We start from the raw sequence: 24174 nt of genomic DNA on the forward strand, positions 1-24174 counted from the left end.
GTTTACTAGTGCTTTTACCCCCCACCCATTTTACCACAGATACCTGAGTCCCACCCATGTTTTACAAGAGATTAGTTCTGTTTTTGCCTTTACTGAATTTAAAGGAAAAGTTAGTAATACGGTAGGCTAATAACAGTGTGAACATTGCTACTTTGCCATGTCTAAAATATGTGCTCACAGAACCAAGACAACCCCAAAGGGAAGCACTTATGAATTAAAAATCATGAATGTCTCCATTAGAGGTAATCTGAGTTTGTTTACATCAAGTCTTCCTGTTATGTGCTTGTTATGTGTCAATTAAAATTACCCCAACAAGTAGCACTTACTGAATTTAAATGACAAGTCAGTGCTAAAGTTAAAGTAATACTAATGACAAAATCAGAGTTCATTTCAGTTTCTAGCCACCGTGGCTTAGTTCTTGTTAGATGCACTAGTCAAGTACAACTACCCCAACAAGTAGCACTTACTGCATTTAAAGGACAAGTCAGTACTAAAGTCAGAGTAATAATAGTGACAATGGATACAGGATGTCTATACAGAACCAAGACAACCCCAAAGAGATGCACTTATGAATTTATCATCAAGAATGACTCCCTTTGAGGTGATCTGAGTTTGTTTGCTCCCACCAACCTTCCATGAACCTTAAAGAATTCTACTTTCCCAAGAATGTCCTCTTACCCAATGTGCCTATGTCCTGTGTCCTCCTTCAGGTATTAGGTGTGCTTTGACTGCCAAGAATTGAACACCTTAAATAGGGTCAGTATGTGGTACTTGCCCACCATCACATTACATTCAAGACATTTGCATTTGATTGGTTTACTAGTGCTTTTACCCCCCACCCATTTTACCACAGATACCTGAGTCCCGCCCATTTTTACAAGAGATTAGTTCTGTTTTTGCCTTTACTGAATTTAAAGGAAAAGTTAGTAATACGGTAGGCTAATAACAGTGTGAACATTGCTACTTTGCCATGTCTAAAAGATGTGCTCACAGAACCAAGACAACCCCAAAGGGAAGCACTTATGAATTAAAAATCATGAATGTCTCCATTAGAGGTAATCTGAGTTTGTTTACATCAAGTCTTCCTGTTATGTGCTTGTTATGTGTCAATTAAAATTACCCCAACAAGTAGCACTTACTGAATTTAAAGGACAAGTCAGTGCTAAAGTTAAAGTAATACTAATGACAAAATCAGAGTTCATTTCAGTTTCTAGCCACCGTGGCTTAGTTCTTGTTAGATGCACTAGTCAAGTACAACTACCCCAACAAGTAGCACTTACTGCATTTAAAGGACAAGTCAGTACTAAAGTCAGAGTAATAATAGTGACAATGGATACAGGATGTCTATACAGAACCAAGACAACCCCAAAGAGATGCACTTATGAATTTATCATCAAGAATGACTCCATTTGAGGTGATCTGAGTTTGTTTGCTCCCACCAACCTTCCATGAACCTTAAAGAATTCTACTTTCCCAAGAATGTCCTCTTACCCAATGTGCCTATGTCCTGTGTCCTCCTTCAGGTATTAGGTGTGCTTTGACTGCCAAGAATTGAACACCTTAAATAGGGTCAGTATGTGGTACTTGCCCACCATCACATTACATTCAAGACATTTGCATTTGATTGGTTTACTAGTGCTTTTACCCCCCACCCATTTTACCACAGATACCTGAGTCCCGCCCATTTTTTTACAAGAGATTAGTTCTATTTTTGCCTTTACTGAATTTAAAGGAAAAGTTAGTAATACAGTAGGCTAATAACAGTGTGAACATTGCTACTTTGCCATGTCTAAAATATGTGCTCACAGAACCAAGACAACCCCAAAGGGAAGCACTTATGAATTAAAAATCATGAATGTCTCCATTAGAGGTAATCTGAGTTTGTTTACATCAAGTCTTCCTGTTATGTGATTGTTATGTGTCAATTAAAATTACCCCAACAAGTAGCACTTACTGAATTTAAATGACAAGTCAGTGCTAAAGTTAAAGTAATACTAATGACAAAATCAGAGTTCATTTCAGTTTCTAGCCACCGTGGCTTAGTTCTTGTTAGATGCACTAGTCAAGTACAACTACCCCAACAAGTAGCACTTACTGCATTTAAAGGACAAGTCAGTAATAATAGTCAGAGTAATAATAGTGACAATGGATACAGGATGTCTATACAGAACCAAGACAACCCCAAAGAGATGCACTTATGAATTTATCATCAAGAATGACTCCCTTTGAGGTGATCTGAGTTTGTTTGCTCCCACCAACCATCCATGAACCTTAAAGAATTCTACTTTCCCAAGAATGTCCTCTTACCCAATGTGCCTATGTCCTGTGTCCTCCTTCAGGTATTAGGTGTGCTTTGACTGCCAAGAATTGAACACCTTAAATAGGGTCAGTATGTGGTACTTGCCCACCATCACATTACATTCAAGACATTTGCATTTGATTGGTTTACTAGTGCTTTTACCCCCCACCCATTTTACCACAGATACCTGAGTCCCGCCCATTTTTACAAGAGATTAGTTCTGTTTTTGCCTTTACTGAATTTAAAGGAAAAGTTAGTAATACGGTAGGCTAATAACAGTGTGAACATTGCTACTTTGCCATGTCTAAAAGATGTGCTCACAGAACCAAGACAACCCCAAAGGGAAGCACTTATGAATTAAAAATCATGAATGTCTCCATTAGAGGTAATCTGAGTTTGTTTACATCAAGTCTTCCTGTTATGTGCTTGTTATGTGTCAATTAAAATTACCCCAACAAGTAGCACTTACTGAATTTAAAGGACAAGTCAGTGCTAAAGTTAAAGTAATACTAATGACAAAATCAGAGTTCATTTCAGTTTCTAGCCACCGTGGCTTAGTTCTTGTTAGATGCACTAGTCAAGTACAACTACCCCAACAAGTAGCACTTACTGCATTTAAAGGACAAGTCAGTACTAAAGTCAGAGTAATAATAGTGACAATGGATACAGGATGTCTATACAGAACCAAGACAACCCCAAAGAGATGCACTTATGAATTTATCATCAAGAATGACTCCCTTTGAGGTGATCTGAGTTTGTTTGCTCCCACCAACCTTCCATGAACCTTAAAGAATTCTACTTTCCCAAGAATGTCCTCTTACCCAATGTGCCTATGTCCTGTGTCCTCCTTCAGGTATTAGGTGTGCTTTGACTGCCAAGAATTGAACACCTTAAATAGGGTCAGTATGTGGTACTTGCCCACCATCACATTACATTCAAGACATTTGCATTTGATTGGTTTACTAGTGCTTTTACCCCCCACCCATTTTACCACAGATACCTGAGTCCCACCCATGTTTTACAAGAGATTAGTTCTGTTTTTGCCTTTACTGAATTTAAAGGAAAAGTTAGTAATACGGTAGGCTAATAACAGTGTGAACATTGCTACTTTGCCATGTCTAAAATATGTGCTCACAGAACCAAGACAACCCCAAAGGGAAGCACTTATGAATTAAAAATCATGAATGTCTCCATTAGAGGTAATCTGAGTTTGTTTACATCAAGTCTTCCTGTTATGTGCTTGTTATGTGTCAATTAAAATTACCCCAACAAGTAGCACTTACTGAATTTAAATGACAAGTCAGTGCTAAAGTTAAAGTAATACTAATGACAAAATCAGAGTTCATTTCAGTTTCTAGCCACCGTGGCTTAGTTCTTGTTAGATGCACTAGTCAAGTACAACTACCCCAACAAGTAGCACTTACTGCATTTAAAGGACAAGTCAGTAATAATAGTCAGAGTAATAATAGTGACAATGGATACAGGATGTCTATACAGAACCAAGACAACCCCAAAGAGATGCACTTATGAATTTATCATCAAGAATGACTCCCTTTGAGGTGATCTGAGTTTGTTTGCTCCCACCAACCATCCATGAACCTTAAAGAATTCTACTTTCCCAAGAATGTCCTCTTACCCAATGTGCCTATGTCCTGTGTCCTCCTTCAGGTATTAGGTGTGCTTTGACTGCCAAGAATTGAACACCTTAAATAGGGTCAGTATGTGGTACTTGCCCACCATCACATTACATTCAAGACATTTGCATTTGATTGGTTTACTAGTGCTTTTACCCCCCACCCATTTTACCACAGATACCTGAGTCCCGCCCATTTTTACAAGAGATTAGTTCTGTTTTTGCCTTTACTGAATTTAAAGGAAAAGTTAGTAATACGGTAGGCTAATAACAGTGTGAACATTGCTACTTTGCCATGTCTAAAAGATGTGCTCACAGAACCAAGACAACCCCAAAGGGAAGCACTTATGAATTAAAAATCATGAATGTCTCCATTAGAGGTAATCTGAGTTTGTTTACATCAAGTCTTCCTGTTATGTGCTTGTTATGTGTCAATTAAAATTACCCCAACAAGTAGCACTTACTGAATTTAAAGGACAAGTCAGTGCTAAAGTTAAAGTAATACTAATGACAAAATCAGAGTTCATTTCAGTTTCTAGCCACCGTGGCTTAGTTCTTGTTAGATGCACTAGTCAAGTACAACTACCCCAACAAGTAGCACTTACTGCATTTAAAGGACAAGTCAGTACTAAAGTCAGAGTAATAATAGTGACAATGGATACAGGATGTCTATACAGAACCAAGACAACCCCAAAGAGATGCACTTATGAATTTATCATCAAGAATGACTCCCTTTGAGGTGATCTGAGTTTGTTTGCTCCCACCAACCTTCCATGAACCTTAAAGAATTCTACTTTCCCAAGAATGTCCTCTTACCCAATGTGCCTATGTCCTGTGTCCTCCTTCAGGTATTAGGTGTGCTTTGACTGCCAAGAATTGAACACCTTAAATAGGGTCAGTATGTGGTACTTGCCCACCATCACATTACATTCAAGACATTTGCATTTGATTGGTTTACTAGTGCTTTTACCCCCCACCCATTTTACCACAGATACCTGAGTCCCACCCATGTTTTACAAGAGATTAGTTCTGTTTTTGCCTTTACTGAATTTAAAGGAAAAGTTAGTAATACGGTAGGCTAATAACAGTGTGAACATTGCTACTTTGCCATGTCTAAAATATGTGCTCACAGAACCAAGACAACCCCAAAGGGAAGCACTTATGAATTAAAAATCATGAATGTCTCCATTAGAGGTAATCTGAGTTTGTTTACATCAAGTCTTCCTGTTATGTGCTTGTTATGTGTCAATTAAAATTACCCCAACAAGTAGCACTTACTGAATTTAAATGACAAGTCAGTGCTAAAGTTAAAGTAATACTAATGACAAAATCAGAGTTCATTTCAGTTTCTAGCCACCGTGGCTTAGTTCTTGTTAGATGCACTAGTCAAGTACAACTACCCCAACAAGTAGCACTTACTGCATTTAAAGGACAAGTCAGTAATAATAGTCAGAGTAATAATAGTGACAATGGATACAGGATGTCTATACAGAACCAAGACAACCCCAAAGAGATGCACTTATGAATTTATCATCAAGAATGACTCCCTTTGAGGTGATCTGAGTTTGTTTGCTCCCACCAACCATCCATGAACCTTAAAGAATTCTACTTTCCCAAGAATGTCCTCTTACCCAATGTGCCTATGTCCTGTGTCCTCCTTCAGGTATTAGGTGTGCTTTGACTGCCAAGAATTGAACACCTTAAATAGGGTCAGTATGTGGTACTTGCCCACCATCACATTACATTCAAGACATTTGCATTTGATTGGTTTACTAGTGCTTTTACCCCCCACCCATTTTACCACAGATACCTGAGTCCCGCCCATTTTTACAAGAGATTAGTTCTGTTTTTGCCTTTACTGAATTTAAAGGAAAAGTTAGTAATACGGTAGGCTAATAACAGTGTGAACATTGCTACTTTGCCATGTCTAAAAGATGTGCTCACAGAACCAAGACAACCCCAAAGGGAAGCACTTATGAATTAAAAATCATGAATGTCTCCATTAGAGGTAATCTGAGTTTGTTTACATCAAGTCTTCCTGTTATGTGCTTGTTATGTGTCAATTAAAATTACCCCAACAAGTAGCACTTACTGAATTTAAAGGACAAGTCAGTGCTAAAGTTAAAGTAATACTAATGACAAAATCAGAGTTCATTTCAGTTTCTAGCCACCGTGGCTTAGTTCTTGTTAGATGCACTAGTCAAGTACAACTACCCCAACAAGTAGCACTTACTGCATTTAAAGGACAAGTCAGTACTAAAGTCAGAGTAATAATAGTGACAATGGATACAGGATGTCTATACAGAACCAAGACAACCCCAAAGAGATGCACTTATGAATTTATCATCAAGAATGACTCCCTTTGAGGTGATCTGAGTTTGTTTGCTCCCACCAACCTTCCATGAACCTTAAAGAATTCTACTTTCCCAAGAATGTCCTCTTACCCAATGTGCCTATGTCCTGTGTCCTCCTTCAGGTATTAGGTGTGCTTTGACTGCCAAGAATTGAACACCTTAAATAGGGTCAGTATGTGGTACTTGCCCACCATCACATTACATTCAAGACATTTGCATTTGATTGGTTTACTAGTGCTTTTACCCCCCACCCATTTTACCACAGATACCTGAGTCCCACCCATGTTTTACAAGAGATTAGTTCTGTTTTTGCCTTTACTGAATTTAAAGGAAAAGTTAGTAATACGGTAGGCTAATAACAGTGTGAACATTGCTACTTTGCCATGTCTAAAATATGTGCTCACAGAACCAAGACAACCCCAAAGGGAAGCACTTATGAATTAAAAATCATGAATGTCTCCATTAGAGGTAATCTGAGTTTGTTTACATCAAGTCTTCCTGTTATGTGCTTGTTATGTGTCAATTAAAATTACCCCAACAAGTAGCACTTACTGAATTTAAATGACAAGTCAGTGCTAAAGTTAAAGTAATACTAATGACAAAATCAGAGTTCATTTCAGTTTCTAGCCACCGTGGCTTAGTTCTTGTTAGATGCACTAGTCAAGTACAACTACCCCAACAAGTAGCACTTACTGCATTTAAAGGACAAGTCAGTACTAAAGTCAGAGTAATAATAGTGACAATGGATACAGGATGTCTATACAGAACCAAGACAACCCCAAAGAGATGCACTTATGAATTTATCATCAAGAATGACTCCCTTTGAGGTGATCTGAGTTTGTTTGCTCCCACCAACCTTCCATGAACCTTAAAGAATTCTACTTTCCCAAGAATGTCCTCTTACCCAATGTGCCTATGTCCTGTGTCCTCCTTCAGGTATTAGGTGTGCTTTGACTGCCAAGAATTGAACACCTTAAATAGGGTCAGTATGTGGTACTTGCCCACCATCACATTACATTCAAGACATTTGCATTTGATTGGTTTACTAGTGCTTTTACCCCCCACCCATTTTACCACAGATACCTGAGTCCCGCCCATTTTTACAAGAGATTAGTTCTGTTTTTGCCTTTACTGAATTTAAAGGAAAAGTTAGTAATACGGTAGGCTAATAACAGTGTGAACATTGCTACTTTGCCATGTCTAAAAGATGTGCTCACAGAACCAAGACAACCCCAAAGGGAAGCACTTATGAATTAAAAATCATGAATGTCTCCATTAGAGGTAATCTGAGTTTGTTTACATCAAGTCTTCCTGTTATGTGCTTGTTATGTGTCAATTAAAATTACCCCAACAAGTAGCACTTACTGAATTTAAATGACAAGTCAGTGCTAAAGTTAAAGTAATACTAATGACAAAATCAGAGTTCATTTCAGTTTCTAGCCACCGTGGCTTAGTTCTTGTTAGATGCACTAGTCAAGTACAACTACCCCAACAAGTAGCACTTACTGCATTTAAAGGACAAGTCAGTAATAATAGTCAGAGTAATAATAGTGACAATGGATACAGGATGTCTATACAGAACCAAGACAACCCCAAAGAGATGCACTTATGAATTTATCATCAAGAATGACTCCCTTTGAGGTGATCTGAGTTTGTTTGCTCCCACCAACCTTCCATGAACCTTAAAGAATTCTACTTTCCCAAGAATGTCCTCTTACCCAATGTGCCTATGTCCTGTGTCCTCCTTCAGGTATTAGGTGTGCTTTGACTGCCAAGAATTGAACACCTTAAATAGGGTCAGTATGTGGTACTTGCCCACCATCACATTACATTCAAGACATTTGCATTTGATTGGTTTACTAGTGCTTTTACCCCCCACCCATTTTACCACAGATACCTGAGTCCCGCCCATTTTTACAAGAGATTAGTTCTGTTTTTGCCTTTACTGAATTTAAAGGAAAAGTTAGTAATACGGTAGGCTAATAACAGTGTGAACATTGCTACTTTGCCATGTCTAAAAGATGTGCTCACAGAACCAAGACAACCCCAAAGGGAAGCACTTATGAATTAAAAATCATGAATGTCTCCATTAGAGGTAATCTGAGTTTGTTTACATCAAGTCTTCCTGTTATGTGCTTGTTATGTGTCAATTAAAATTACCCCAACAAGTAGCACTTACTGAATTTAAAGGACAAGTCAGTGCTAAAGTTAAAGTAATACTAATGACAAAATCAGAGTTCATTTCAGTTTCTAGCCACCGTGGCTTAGTTCTTGTTAGATGCACTAGTCAAGTACAACTACCCCAACAAGTAGCACTTACTGCATTTAAAGGACAAGTCAGTACTAAAGTCAGAGTAATAATAGTGACAATGGATACAGGATGTCTATACAGAACCAAGACAACCCCAAAGAGATGCACTTATGAATTTATCATCAAGAATGACTCCCTTTGAGGTGATCTGAGTTTGTTTGCTCCCACCAACCTTCCATGAACCTTAAAGAATTCTACTTTCCCAAGAATGTCCTCTTACCCAATGTGCCTATGTCCTGTGTCCTCCTTCAGGTATTAGGTGTGCTTTGACTGCCAAGAATTGAACACCTTAAATAGGGTCAGTATGTGGTACTTGCCCACCATCACATTACATTCAAGACATTTGCATTTGATTGGTTTACTAGTGCTTTTACCCCCCACCCATTTTACCACAGATACCTGAGTCCCACCCATGTTTTACAAGAGATTAGTTCTGTTTTTGCCTTTACTGAATTTAAAGGAAAAGTTAGTAATACGGTAGGCTAATAACAGTGTGAACATTGCTACTTTGCCATGTCTAAAATATGTGCTCACAGAACCAAGACAACCCCAAAGGGAAGCACTTATGAATTAAAAATCATGAATGTCTCCATTAGAGGTAATCTGAGTTTGTTTACATCAAGTCTTCCTGTTATGTGATTGTTATGTGTCAATTAAAATTACCCCAACAAGTAGCACTTACTGAATTTAAATGACAAGTCAGTGCTAAAGTTAAAGTAATACTAATGACAAAATCAGAGTTCATTTCAGTTTCTAGCCACCGTGGCTTAGTTCTTGTTAGATGCACTAGTCAAGTACAACTACCCCAACAAGTAGCACTTACTGCATTTAAAGGACAAGTCAGTACTAAAGTCAGAGTAATAATAGTGACAATGGATACAGGATGTCTATACAGAACCAAGACAACCCCAAAGAGATGCACTTATGAATTTATTATCAAGAATGACTCCATTTGAGGTGATCTGAGTTTGTTTGCTCCCACCAACCTTCCGTGAACCTTAAAGAATTCTACTTTCCCAAGAATGTCCTCTTACCCAATGTGCCTATGTCCTGTGTCCTCCTTCAGGTATTAGGTGTGCTTTGACTGCCAAGAATTGAACACCTTAAATAGGGTCAGTATGTGGTACTTGCCCACCATCACATTACATTCAAGACATTTGCATTTGATTGGTTTACTAGTGCTTTTACCCCCCACCCATTTTACCACAGATACCTGAGTCCCGCCCATTTTTTTACAAGAGATTAGTTCTGTTTTTGCCTTTACTGAATTTAAAGGAAAAGTTAGTAATACAGTAGGCTAATAACAGTGTGAACATTGCTACTTTGCCATGTCTAAAATATGTGCTCACAGAACCAAGACAACCCCAAAGGGAAGCACTTATGAATTAAAAATCATGAATGTCTCCATTAGAGGTAATCTGAGTTTGTTTACATCAAGTCTTCCTGTTATGTGATTGTTATGTGTCAATTAAAATTACCCCAACAAGTAGCACTTACTGAATTTAAATGACAAGTCAGTGCTAAAGTTAAAGTAATACTAATGACAAAATCAGAGTTCATTTCAGTTTCTAGCCACCGTGGCTTAGTTCTTGTTAGATGCACTAGTCAAGTACAACTACCCCAACAAGTAGCACTTACTGCATTTAAAGGACAAGTCAGTAATAATAGTCAGAGTAATAATAGTGACAATGGATACAGGATGTCTATACAGAACCAAGACAACCCCAAAGAGATGCACTTATGAATTTATCATCAAGAATGACTCCCTTTGAGGTGATCTGAGTTTGTTTGCTCCCACCAACCTTCCATGAACCTTAAAGAATTCTACTTTCCCAAGAATGTCCTCTTACCCAATGTGCCTATGTCCTGTGTCCTCCTTCAGGTATTAGGTGTGCTTTGACTGCCAAGAATTGAACACCTTAAATAGGGTCAGTATGTGGTACTTGCCCACCATCACATTACATTCAAGACATTTGCATTTGATTGGTTTACTAGTGCTTTTACCCCCCACCCATTTTACCACAGATACCTGAGTCCCGCCCATTTTTACAAGAGATTAGTTCTGTTTTTGCCTTTACTGAATTTAAAGGAAAAGTTAGTAATACGGTAGGCTAATAACAGTGTGAACATTGCTACTTTGCCATGTCTAAAAGATGTGCTCACAGAACCAAGACAACCCCAAAGGGAAGCACTTATGAATTAAAAATCATGAATGTCTCCATTAGAGGTAATCTGAGTTTGTTTACATCAAGTCTTCCTGTTATGTGCTTGTTATGTGTCAATTAAAATTACCCCAACAAGTAGCACTTACTGAATTTAAAGGACAAGTCAGTGCTAAAGTTAAAGTAATACTAATGACAAAATCAGAGTTCATTTCAGTTTCTAGCCACCGTGGCTTAGTTCTTGTTAGATGCACTAGTCAAGTACAAATACCCCAACAAGTAGCACTTACTGCATTTAAAGGACAAGTCAGTACTAAAGTCAGAGTAATAATAGTGACAATGGATACAGGATGTCTATACAGAACCAAGACAACCCCAAAGAGATGCACTTATGAATTTATCATCAAGAATGACTCCCTTTGAGGTGATCTGAGTTTGTTTGCTCCCACCAACCTTCCATGAACCTTAAAGAATTCTACTTTCCCAAGAATGTCCTCTTACCCAATGTGCCTATGTCCTGTGTCCTCCTTCAGGTATTAGGTGTGCTTTGACTGCCAAGAATTGAACACCTTAAATAGGGTCAGTATGTGGTACTTGCCCACCATCACATTACATTCAAGACATTTGCATTTGATTGGTTTACTAGTGCTTTTACCCCCCACCCATTTTACCACAGATACCTGAGTCCCACCCATGTTTTACAAGAGATTAGTTCTGTTTTTGCCTTTACTGAATTTAAAGGAAAAGTTAGTAATACGGTAGGCTAATAACAGTGTGAACATTGCTACTTTGCCATGTCTAAAATATGTGCTCACAGAACCAAGACAACCCCAAAGGGAAGCACTTATGAATTAAAAATCATGAATGTCTCCATTAGAGGTAATCTGAGTTTGTTTACATCAAGTCTTCCTGTTATGTGCTTGTTATGTGTCAATTAAAATTACCCCAACAAGTAGCACTTACTGAATTTAAATGACAAGTCAGTGCTAAAGTTAAAGTAATACTAATGACAAAATCAGAGTTCATTTCAGTTTCTAGCCACCGTGGCTTAGTTCTTGTTAGATGCACTAGTCAAGTACAACTACCCCAACAAGTAGCACTTACTGCATTTAAAGGACAAGTCAGTACTAAAGTCAGAGTAATAATAGTGACAATGGATACAGGATGTCTATACAGAACCAAGACAACCCCAAAGAGATGCACTTATGAATTTATCATCAAGAATGACTCCCTTTGAGGTGATCTGAGTTTGTTTGCTCCCACCAACCTTCCATGAACCTTAAAGAATTCTACTTTCCCAAGAATGTCCTCTTACCCAATGTGCCTATGTCCTGTGTCCTCCTTCAGGTATTAGGTGTGCTTTGACTGCCAAGAATTGAACACCTTAAATAGGGTCAGTATGTGGTACTTGCCCACCATCACATTACATTCAAGACATTTGCATTTGATTGGTTTACTAGTGCTTTTACCCCCCACCCATTTTACCACAGATACCTGAGTCCCGCCCATTTTTTTACAAGAGATTAGTTCTGTTTTTGCCTTTACTGAATTTAAAGGAAAAGTTAGTAATACAGTAGGCTAATAACAGTGTGAACATTGCTACTTTGCCATGTCTAAAATATGTGCTCACAGAACCAAGACAACCCCAAAGGGAAGCACTTATGAATTAAAAATCATGAATGTCTCCATTAGAGGTAATCTGAGTTTGTTTACATCAAGTCTTCCTGTTATGTGCTTGTTATGTGTCAATTAAAATTACCCCAACAAGTAGCACTTACTGAATTTAAATGACAAGTCAGTGCTAAAGTTAAAGTAATACTAATGACAAAATCAGAGTTCATTTCAGTTTCTAGCCACCGTGGCTTAGTTCTTGTTAGATGCACTAGTCAAGTACAACTACCCCAACAAGTAGCACTTACTGCATTTAAAGGACAAGTCAGTAATAATAGTCAGAGTAATAATAGTGACAATGGATACAGGATGTCTATACAGAACCAAGACAACCCCAAAGAGATGCACTTATGAATTTATCATCAAGAATGACTCCCTTTGAGGTGATCTGAGTTTGTTTGCTCCCACCAACCTTCCATGAACCTTAAAGAATTCTACTTTCCCAAGAATGTCCTCTTACCCAATGTGCCTATGTCCTGTGTCCTCCTTCAGGTATTAGGTGTGCTTTGACTGCCAAGAATTGAACACCTTAAATAGGGTCAGTATGTGGTACTTGCCCACCATCACATTACATTCAAGACATTTGCATTTGATTGGTTTACTAGTGCTTTTACCCCCCACCCATTTTACCACAGATACCTGAGTCCCGCCCATTTTTACAAGAGATTAGTTCTGTTTTTGCCTTTACTGAATTTAAAGGAAAAGTTAGTAATACAGTAGGCTAATAACAGTGTGAACATTGCTACTTTGCCATGTCTAAAATATGTGCTCACAGAACCAAGACAACCCCAAAGGGAAGCACTTATGAATTAAAAATCATGAATGTCTCCATTAGAGGTAATCTGAGTTTGTTTACATCAAGTCTTCCTGTTATGTGCTTGTTATGTGTCAATTAAAATTACCCCAACAAGTAGCACTTACTGAATTTAAATGACAAGTCAGTGCTAAAGTTAAAGTAATACTAATGACAAAATCAGAGTTCATTTCAGTTTCTAGCCACCGTGGCTTAGTTCTTGTTAGATGCACTAGTCAAGTACAACTACCCCAACAAGTAGCACTTACTGCATTTAAAGGACAAGTCAGTAATAATAGTCAGAGTAATAATAGTGACAATGGATACAGGATGTCTATACAGAACCAAGACAACCCCAAAGAGATGCACTTATGAATTTATCATCAAGAATGACTCCCTTTGAGGTGATCTGAGTTTGTTTGCTCCCACCAACCTTCCATGAACCTTAAAGAATTCTACTTTCCCAAGAATGTCCTCTTACCCAATGTGCCTATGTCCTGTGTCCTCCTTCAGGTATTAGGTGTGCTTTGACTGCCAAGAATTGAACACCTTAAATAGGGTCAGTATGTGGTACTTGCCCACCATCACATTACATTCAAGACATTTGCATTTGATTGGTTTACTAGTGCTTTTACCCCCCACCCATTTTACCACAGATACCTGAGTCCCGCCCATTTTTACAAGAGATTAGTTCTGTTTTTGCCTTTACTGAATTTAAAGGAAAAGTTAGTAATACGGTAGGCTAATAACAGTGTGAACATTGCTACTTTGCCATGTCTAAAAGATGTGCTCACAGAACCAAGACAACCCCAAAGGGAAGCACTTATGAATTAAAAATCATGAATGTCTCCATTAGAGGTAATCTGAGTTTGTTTACATCAAGTCTTCCTGTTATGTGCTTGTTATGTGTCAATTAAAATTACCCCAACAAGTAGCACTTACTGAATTTAAAGGACAAGTCAGTGCTAAAGTTAAAGTAATACTAATGACAAAATCAGAGTTCATTTCAGTTTCTAGCCACCGTGGCTTAGTTCTTGTTAGATGCACTAGTCAAGTACAACTACCCCAACAAGTAGCACTTACTGCATTTAAAGGACAAGTCAGTACTAAAGTCAGAGTAATAATAGTGACAATGGATACAGGATGTCTATACAGAACCAAGACAACCCCAAAGAGATGCACTTATGAATTTATCATCAAGAATGACTCCCTTTGAGGTGATCTGAGTTTGTTTGCTCCCACCAACCTTCCATGAACCTTAAAGAATTCTACTTTCCCAAGAATGTCCTCTTACATGTGCCTATGTCCTGTGTCCTCCTTCAGGTATTAGGTGTGCTTTGACTGCCAAGAATTGAACACCTTAAATAGGGTCAGTATGTGGTACTTGCCCACCATCACATTACATTCAAGACATTTGCATTTGATTGGTTTACTAGTGCTTTTACCCCCCACCCATTTTACCACAGATACCTGAGTCCCACCCATGTTTTACAAGAGATTAGTTCTGTTTTTGCCTTTACTGAATTTAAAGGAAAAGTTAGTAATACGGTAGGCTAATAACAGTGTGAACATTGCTACTTTGCCATGTCTAAAATATGTGCTCACAGAACCAAGACAACCCCAAAGGGAAGCACTTATGAATTAAAAATCATGAATGTCTCCATTAGAGGTAATCTGAGTTTGTTTACATCAAGTCTTCCTGTTATGTGCTTGTTATGTGTCAATTAAAATTACCCCAACAAGTAGCACTTACTGAATTTAAATGACAAGTCAGTGCTAAAGTTAAAGTAATACTAATGACAAAATCAGAGTTCATTTCAGTTTCTAGCCACCGTGGCTTAGTTCTTGTTAGATGCACTAGTCAAGTACAACTACCCCAACAAGTAGCACTTACTGCATTTAAAGGACAAGTCAGTACTAAAGTCAGAGTAATAATAGTGACAATGGATACAGGATGTCTATACAGAACCAAGACAACCCCAAAGAGATGCACTTATGAATTTATCATCAAGAATGACTCCCTTTGAGGTGATCTGAGTTTGTTTGCTCCCACCAACCTTCCATGAACCTTAAATAATTCTACTTTCCCAAGAATGTCCTCTTACCCAATGTGCCTATGTCCTGTGTCCTCCTTCAGGTATTAGGTGTGCTTTGACTGCCAAGAATTGAACACCTTAAATAGGGTCAGTATGTGGTACTTGCCCACCATCACATTACATTCAAGACATTTGCATTTGATTGGTTTACTAGTGCTTTTACCCCCCACCCATTTTACCACAGATACCTGAGTCCCGCCCATTTTTACAAGAGATTAGTTCTGTTTTTGCCTTTACTGAATTTAAAGGAAAAGTTAGTAATACGGTAGGCTAATAACAGTGTGAACATTGCTACTTTGCCATGTCTAAAAGATGTGCTCACAGAACCAAGACAACCCCAAAGGGAAGCACTTATGAATTAAAAATCATGAATGTCTCCATTAGAGGTAATCTGAGTTTGTTTACATCAAGTCTTCCTGTTATGTGCTTGTTATGTGTCAATTAAAATTACCCCAACAAGTAGCACTTACTGAATTTAAAGGACAAGTCAGTGCTAAAGTTAAAGTAATACTAATGACAAAATCAGAGTTCATTTCAGTTTCTAGCCACCGTGGCTTAGTTCTTGTTAGATGCACTAGTCAAGTACAACTACCCCAACAAGTAGCACTTACTGCATTTAAAGGACAAGTCAGTACTAAAGTCAGAGTAATAATAGTGACAATGGATACAGGATGTCTATGGGTGGGTGACGTGACGTAACGTTTTCGCTGTCCTCGGTGTCAAACATGTATAAATAAAAAATATATTTGTCAAAAACCTTCTGAATATTGTGCAGGACATTAAGCTTTATGTGAACTTACTCAAGATTAAAACATTTCATTCCTCATTTCTTCAGAATCTTCAACCAAACATGGCAAAACTCATATGGTGTGACTGTCCTGACCTTGTTTCTCAAAGTGGGAACTTGAATAAAACTAAGAAAAAGAATTGCTAAAAATCATTTGAAAATGAATTTAGGCTAAAAAAAATGTCTATTTTGAGCCTATATCTTTTCAAAGTCAAAGCATAATGTTTTCAGTCATTTCTGATCAAAAACATTTTGTCCCCCAACCCAAAATCATTTGGTGTGACACTAGTTTGGAAAAATTAAACAGGCAATTATTTGGACACCTATTGTCTAGAGAGGTCCTTCTTCTGTAAGGCTATTCAGCACTCCCAGCACAACTGCAAGACAGGTGTCTGAGGTGAGTTATGATTTTAACATTTTCATGAAATGCCATCTTGTTGAAACGTCGACAAACTCACCATTCTGGATGTCTTTTGGTGTGACACCTTTTCTTTAAAAAAAGCTTAAGTTATTTGAAGTTTTGGTCATATTTCCATGTAGATCTAGGCTGCTTTGTTATAGCTAGCATGCTGTTAGCATGCTAATGTGTACATAGTAGCCTCAAGGTAAACCTAAATGGAGAAAACAGTAATATGGTGTGACACTTAATCATATGGTGTGACATGTCTGCTTGTCACACCATATGACTTGACTGTCACACCATATGATTTATACTGTATTTAACTACAGATATAACAACAAATAACAAAGTTCCATGTTTCTTTTGTACATTTAAACATTTGTTTTAAACATTTTTACATAAAATGTAATTTAGCTTCATTCAGTGATACTTCAAATTCATCAGACAGAGCAGAAACCCCTTCACAGAAACCTTAACATATTGTTTCAATCTAAACAATATTTTCTCTTTGTCTTAAACTATACATTCCATTTTCTTTTGTCAGCTGGAAAATGACAAGTGCTGAGAGAACGAGAAAGTACAGGGAGAAACTAAACAATGACCCAGCAAGGAGAGAGGAGCCAAAGGGGCGAGACTGCATTTTCTACGAAGAGCAGGAGGTTGTCTGTGGCATAGCAGAACCTCAACAAGGCAGCCGGTTTGCTACCCTCACCAAATACGACTGGCTGATGTACAAATAATACAGTCTAAAAGTATAATCTAATCTGATCTAATACTTTTGTACTTTCACTCACTGGACTGGACAGTGGACAGTGTTAAGGTAGGACCCGAGACAAAACTAGCGAAAATAGCTGATCTACAAGCTCTCAACACGTTGTGCTGCGAGAGCTTGTAGATCAGCTATTTTCAGAGTTGCGCAACCCAGCACTCTTTAGCTAGTGGAGATGTGGTGTAATGTCATGATTCCTAATTACATTTGTTCAACACAAAATGCTGTGTTCAAGTTCAGGAGACGTCGGAAAAAAAGCAATTTACCTGAATGCTGAGTTCTGTTTCCACTAATTGGTGTTAATAAAATGTTGCCTTCAATGCCTTGGCTCCAAGTGTGGCTATGCGCCTTATTGTCCCTTTAGGATCCTTCTGCCGTGGGCCGGCAGAAGACTTAGGTGTGCGTAGCATTCCTGTGCACATCCTCATCATCCATCTACTACTACAATTCTTTCTTATCCCATGTTAAAGCCCTACAATAATATCCTGTTCAGAAATATTAAGGCCATGTTATCCTGGGTAATTGTTTAATCAATCAGTAAAGTTCAGTACTCACTAATAGGTAGGTTAAAACACAGTTTGCTTTGACACATGAAGATATGATCATACGGTGTGACACTAAATCATTTGGTGTGACATTCCAAATAGTGAGAAATCATACCTTTATTAATGATTAAACCAAAAAAATGTTTATGGATTACATAGAGAATATTATCAGGAAGAGTCACAAATATTTGTGTAATTTTAGAGAAAGTTTTGACAGAATACATTTAAAATATGTTGTAAGATCATGAACATGGGCCTCACACAGAGTGTCGATTATGAAAAAAATATACAGATATAATTAATTTTCAAAAAACTATAGTGGATCACTGGTTAGTTATGATAAAGGACTTTGATAAAGTGAGTAACTTAAGAAAGATGTACTCCATTTTCATTTTATGAACAATTATTTTCATGTCACACCATATGACGATTTTAGGCACAAGTACAACAAACTGCTGAATAAAGTCTGATTCCAATAAAATATCTAAAAACAAAATGTATTTCCATAAGGTTGAGAGTGAGTAGAACAAAAGTAAATAACTTTTATGCCTGCAATTTAAAGTTTTTTTAAAAACACATTTTTTGGGGCGTCACGTCACTGACCCCTATACAGAACCAAGACAACCCCAAAGAGATGCACTTATGAATTTATCATCAAGAATGACTCCCTTTGAGGTGATCTGAGTTTGTTTGCTCCCACCAACCTTCCATGAACCTTAAAGAATTCTACTTTCCCAAGAATGTCCTCTTACCCAATGTGCCTATGTCCTGTGTCCTCCTTCAGGTATTAGGTGTGCTTTGACTGCCAAGAATTGAACACCTTAAATAGGGTCAGTATGTGGTACTTGCCCACCATCACATTACATTCAAGACATTTGCATTTGATTGGTTTACTAGTGCTTTTACCCCCCACCCATTTTACCACAGATACCTGAGTCCCACCCATGTTTTACAAGAGATTAGTTCTGTTTTTGCCTTTACTGAATTTAAAGGAAAAGTTAGTAATACGGTAGGCTAATAACAGTGTGAACATTGCTACTTTGCCATGTCTAAAATATGTGCTCACAGAACCAAGACAACCCCAAAGGGAAGCACTTATGAATTAAAAATCATGAATGTCTCCATTAGAGGTAATCTGAGTTTGTTTACATCAAGTCTTCCTGTTATGTGCTTGTTATGTGTCAATTAAAATTACCCCAACAAGTAGCACTTACTGAATTTAAATGACAAGTCAGTGCTAAAGTTAAAGTAATACTAATGACAAAATCAGAGTTCATTTCAGTTTCTAGCCACCGTGGCTTAGTTCTTGTTAGATGCACTAGTCAAGTACAACTACCCCAACAAGTAGCACTTACTGCATTTAAAGGACAAGTCAGTACTAAAGTCAAAGTAATAATAGTGACAATGGACCCTATACAGAACCAAGACAACCCCAAAGAGATGCACTTATGAATTTATCATCAAGAATGACTCCCTTTGAGGTGATCTGAGTTTGTTTGCTCCCACCAACCTTCCATGAACCTTAAAGAATTCTACTTTCCCAAGAATGTCCTCTTACCCAATGTGCCTATGTCCTGTGTCCTCCTTCAGGTATTAGGTGTGCTTTGACTGCCAAGAATTGAACACCTTAAATAGGGTCAGTATGTGGTACTTGCCCACCATCACATTACATTCAAGACATTTGCATTTGATTGGTTTACTAGTGCTTTTACCCCCCACCCATTTTACCACAGATACCTGAGTCCCGCCCATTTTTACAAGAGATTAGTTCTGTTTTTGCCTTTACTGAATTTAAAGGAAAAGTTAGTAATACGGTAGGCTAATAACAGTGTGAACATTGCTACTTTGCCATGTCTAAAAGATGTGCTCACAGAACCAAGACAACCCCAAAGGGAAGCACTTATGAATTAAAAATCATGAATGTCTCCATTAGAGGTAATCTGAGTTTGTTTACATCAAGTCTTCCTGTTATGTGCTTGTTACGTGTCAATTAAAATTACCCCAACAAGTAGCACTTACTGAATTTAAATGACAAGTCAGTGCTAAAGTTAAAGTAATACTAATGACAAAATCAGAGTTCATTTCAGTTTTTAGCCACCGTGGCTTAGTTCTTGTTAGATGCACTAGTCAAGTACAACTACCCCAACAAGTAGCACTTACTGCATTTAAAGGACAAGTCAGTACTAAAGTCAGAGTAATAATAGTGACAATGGATACAGGATGTCTATACAGAACCAAGACAACCCCAAAGAGATGCACTTATGAATTTATTATCAAGAATGACTCCATTTGAGGTGATCTGAGTTTGTTTGCTCCCACCAACCTTCCGTGAACCTTAAAGAATTCTACTTTCCCAAGAATGTCCTCTTACCCAATGTGCCTATGTCCTGTGTCCTCCTTCAGGTATTAGGTGTGCTTTGACTGCCAAGAATTGAACACCTTAAATAGGGTCAGTATGTGGTACTTGCCCACCATCACATTACATTCAAGACATTTGCATTTGATTGGTTTACTAGTGCTTTTACCCCCCACCCATTTTACCACAGATACCTGAGTCCCGCCCATTTTTTTACAAGAGATTAGTTCTGTTTTTGCCTTTACTGAATTTAAAGGAAAAGTTAGTAATACAGTAGGCTAATAACAGTGTGAACATTGCTACTTTGCCATGTCTAAAATATGTGCTCACAGAACCAAGACAACCCCAAAGGGAAGCACTTATGAATTAAAAATCATGAATGTCTCCATTAGAGGTAATCTGAGTTTGTTTACATCAAGTCTTCCTGTTATGTGCTTGTTATGTGTCAATTAAAATTACCCCAACAAGTAGCACTTACTGAATTTAAATGACAAGTCAGTGCTAAAGTTAAAGTAATACTAATGACAAAATCAGAGTTCATTTCAGTTTCTAGCCACCGTGGCTTAGTTCTTGTTAGATGCACTAGTCAAGTACAACTACCCCAACAAGTAGCACTTACTGCATTTAAAGGACAAGTCAGTAATAATAGTCAGAGTAATAATAGTGACAATGGATACAGGATGTCTATACAGAACCAAGACAACCCCAAAGAGATGCACTTATGAATTTATCATCAAGAATGACTCCCTTTGAGGTGATCTGAGTTTGTTTGCTCCCACCAACCTTCCATGAACCTTAAAGAATTCTACTTTCCCAAGAATGTCCTCTTACCCAATGTGCCTATGTCCTGTGTCCTCCTTCAGGTATTAGGTGTGCTTTGACTGCCAAGAATTGAACACCTTAAATAGGGTCAGTATGTGGTACTTGCCCACCATCACATTACATTCAAGACATTTGCATTTGATTGGTTTACTAGTGCTTTTACCCCCCACCCATTTTACCACAGATACCTGAGTCCCGCCCATTTTTACAAGAGATTAGTTCTGTTTTTGCCTTTACTGAATTTAAAGGAAAAGTTAGTAATACGGTAGGCTAATAACAGTGTGAACATTGCTACTTTGCCATGTCTAAAAGATGTGCTCACAGAACCAAGACAACCCCAAAGGGAAGCACTTATGAATTAAAAATCATGAATGTCTCCATTAGAGGTAATCTGAGTTTGTTTACATCAAGTCTTCCTGTTATGTGCTTGTTATGTGTCAATTAAAATTACCCCAACAAGTAGCACTTACTGAATTTAAAGGACAAGTCAGTGCTAAAGTTAAAGTAATACTAATGACAAAATCAGAGTTCATTTCAGTTTCTAGCCACCGTGGCTTAGTTCTTGTTAGATGCACTAGTCAAGTACAACTACCCCAAAAAGTAGCACTTACTGCATTTAAAGGACAAGTCAGTACTAAAGTCAGAGTAATAATAGTGACAATGGATACAGGATGTCTATACAGAACCAAGACAACCCCAAAGAGATGCACTTATGAATTTATCATCAAGAATGACTCCCTTTGAGGTGATCTGAGTTTGTTTGCTCCCACCAACCTTCCATGAACCTTAAAGAATTCTACTTTCCCAAGAATGTCCTCTTACCCAATGTGCCTATGTCCTGTGTCCTCCTTCAGGTATTAGGTGTGCTTTGACTGCCAAGAATTGAACACCTTAAATAGGGTCAGTATGTGGTACTTGCCCACCATCACATTACATTCAAGACATTTGCATTTGATTGGTTTACTAGTGCTTTTACCCCCCACCCATTTTACCACAGATACCTGAGTCCCACCCATGTTTTACAAGAGATTAGTTCTGTTTTTGCCTTTACTGAATTTAAAGGAAAAGTTAGTAATACGGTAGGCTAATAACAGTGTGAACATTGCTACTTTGCCATGTCTAAAATATGTGCTCACAGAACCAAGACAACCCCAAAGGGAAGCACTTATGAATTAAAAATCATGAATGTCTCCATTAGAGGTAATCTGAGTTTGTTTACATCAAGTCTTCCTGTTATGTGCTTGTTATGTGTCAATTAAAATTACCCCAACAAGTAGCACTTACTGAATTTAAATGACAAGTCAGTGCTAAAGTTAAAGTAATACTAATGACAAAATCAGAGTTCATTTCAGTTTCTAGCCACCGTGGCTTAGTTCTTGTTAGATGCACTAGTCAAGTACAACTACCCCAACAAGTAGCACTTACTGCATTTAAAGGACAAGTCAGTACTAAAGTCAGAGTAATAATAGTGACAATGGATACAGGATGTCTATACAGAACCAAGACAACCCCAAAGAGATGCACTTATGAATTTATCATCAAGAATGACTCCCTTTGAGGTGATCTGAGTTTGTTTGCTCCCACCAACCTTCCATGAACCTTAAAGAATTCTACTTTCCCAAGAATGTCCTCTTACCCAATGTGCCTATGTCCTGTGTCCTCCTTCAGGTATTAGGTGTGCTTTGACTGCCAAGAATTGAACACCTTAAATAGGGTCAGTATGTGGTACTTGCCCACCATCACATTACATTCAAGACATTTGCATTTGATTGGTTTACTAGTGCTTTTACCCCCCACCCATTTTACCACAGATACCTGAGTCCCGCCCATTTTTACAAGAGATTAGTTCTGTTTTTGCCTTTACTGAATTTAAAGGAAAAGTTAGTAATACGGTAGGCTAATAACAGTGTGAACATTGCTACTTTGCCATGTCTAAAAGATGTGCTCACAGAACCAAGACAACCCCAAAGGGAAGCACTTATGAATTAAAAATCATGAATGTCTCCATTAGAGGTAATCTGAGTTTGTTTACATCAAGTCTTCCTGTTATGTGCTTGTTATGTGTCAATTAAAATTACCCCAACAAGTAGCACTTACTGAATTTAAAGGACAAGTCAGTGCTAAAGTTAAAGTAATACTAATGACAAAATCAGAGTTCATTTCAGTTTCTAGCCACCGTGGCTTAGTTCTTGTTAGATGCACTAGTCAAGTACAACTACCCCAACAAGTAGCACTTACTGCATTTAAAGGACAAGTCAGTACTAAAGTCAGAGTAATAATAGTGACAATGGATACAGGATGTCTATGGGTGGGTGACGTGACGTAACGTTTTCGCTGTCCTCGGTGTCAAACATGTATAAATAAAAAATATATTTGTCAAAAACCTTCTGAATATTGTGCAGGACATTAAGCTTTATGTGAACTTACTCAAGATTAAAACATTTCATTCCTCATTTCTTCAGAATCTTCAACCAAACATGGCAAAACTCATATGGTGTGACTGTCCTGACCTTGTTTCTCAAAGTGGGAACTTGAATAAAACTAAGAAAAAGAATTGCTAAAAATCATTTGAAAATGAATTTAGGCTAAAAAAAATGTCTATTTTGAGCCTATATCTTTTCAAAGTCAAAGCATAATGTTTTCAGTCATTTCTGATCAAAAACATTTTGTCCCCCAACCCAAAATCATTTGGTGTGACACTAGTTTGGAAAAATTAAACAGGCAATTATTTGGACACCTATTGTCTAGAGAGGTCCTTCTTCTGTAAGGCTATTCAGCACTCCCAGCACAACTGCAAGACAGGTGTCTGAGGTGAGTTATGATTTTAACATTTTCATGAAATGCCATCTTGTTGAAACGTCGACAAACTCACCATTCTGGATGTCTTTTGGTGTGACACCTTTTCTTTAAAAAAAGCTTAAGTTATTTGAAGTTTTGGTCATATTTCCATGTAGATCTAGGCTGCTTTGTTATAGCTAGCATGCTGTTAGCATGCTAATGTGTACATAGTAGCCTCAAGGTAAACCTAAATGGAGAAAACAGTAATATGGTGTGACACTTAATCATATGGTGTGACATGTCTGCTTGTCACACCATATGACTTGACTGTCACACCATATGATTTATACTGTATTTAACTACAGATATAACAACAAATAACAAAGTTCCATGTTTCT

Source organism: Nannobrachium achirus, assembly GCF_963921795.1.
Source record: "Nannobrachium achirus genome assembly, chromosome: 20".
Lineage (NCBI taxonomy): Eukaryota > Metazoa > Chordata > Actinopteri > Myctophiformes > Myctophidae > Nannobrachium > Nannobrachium achirus.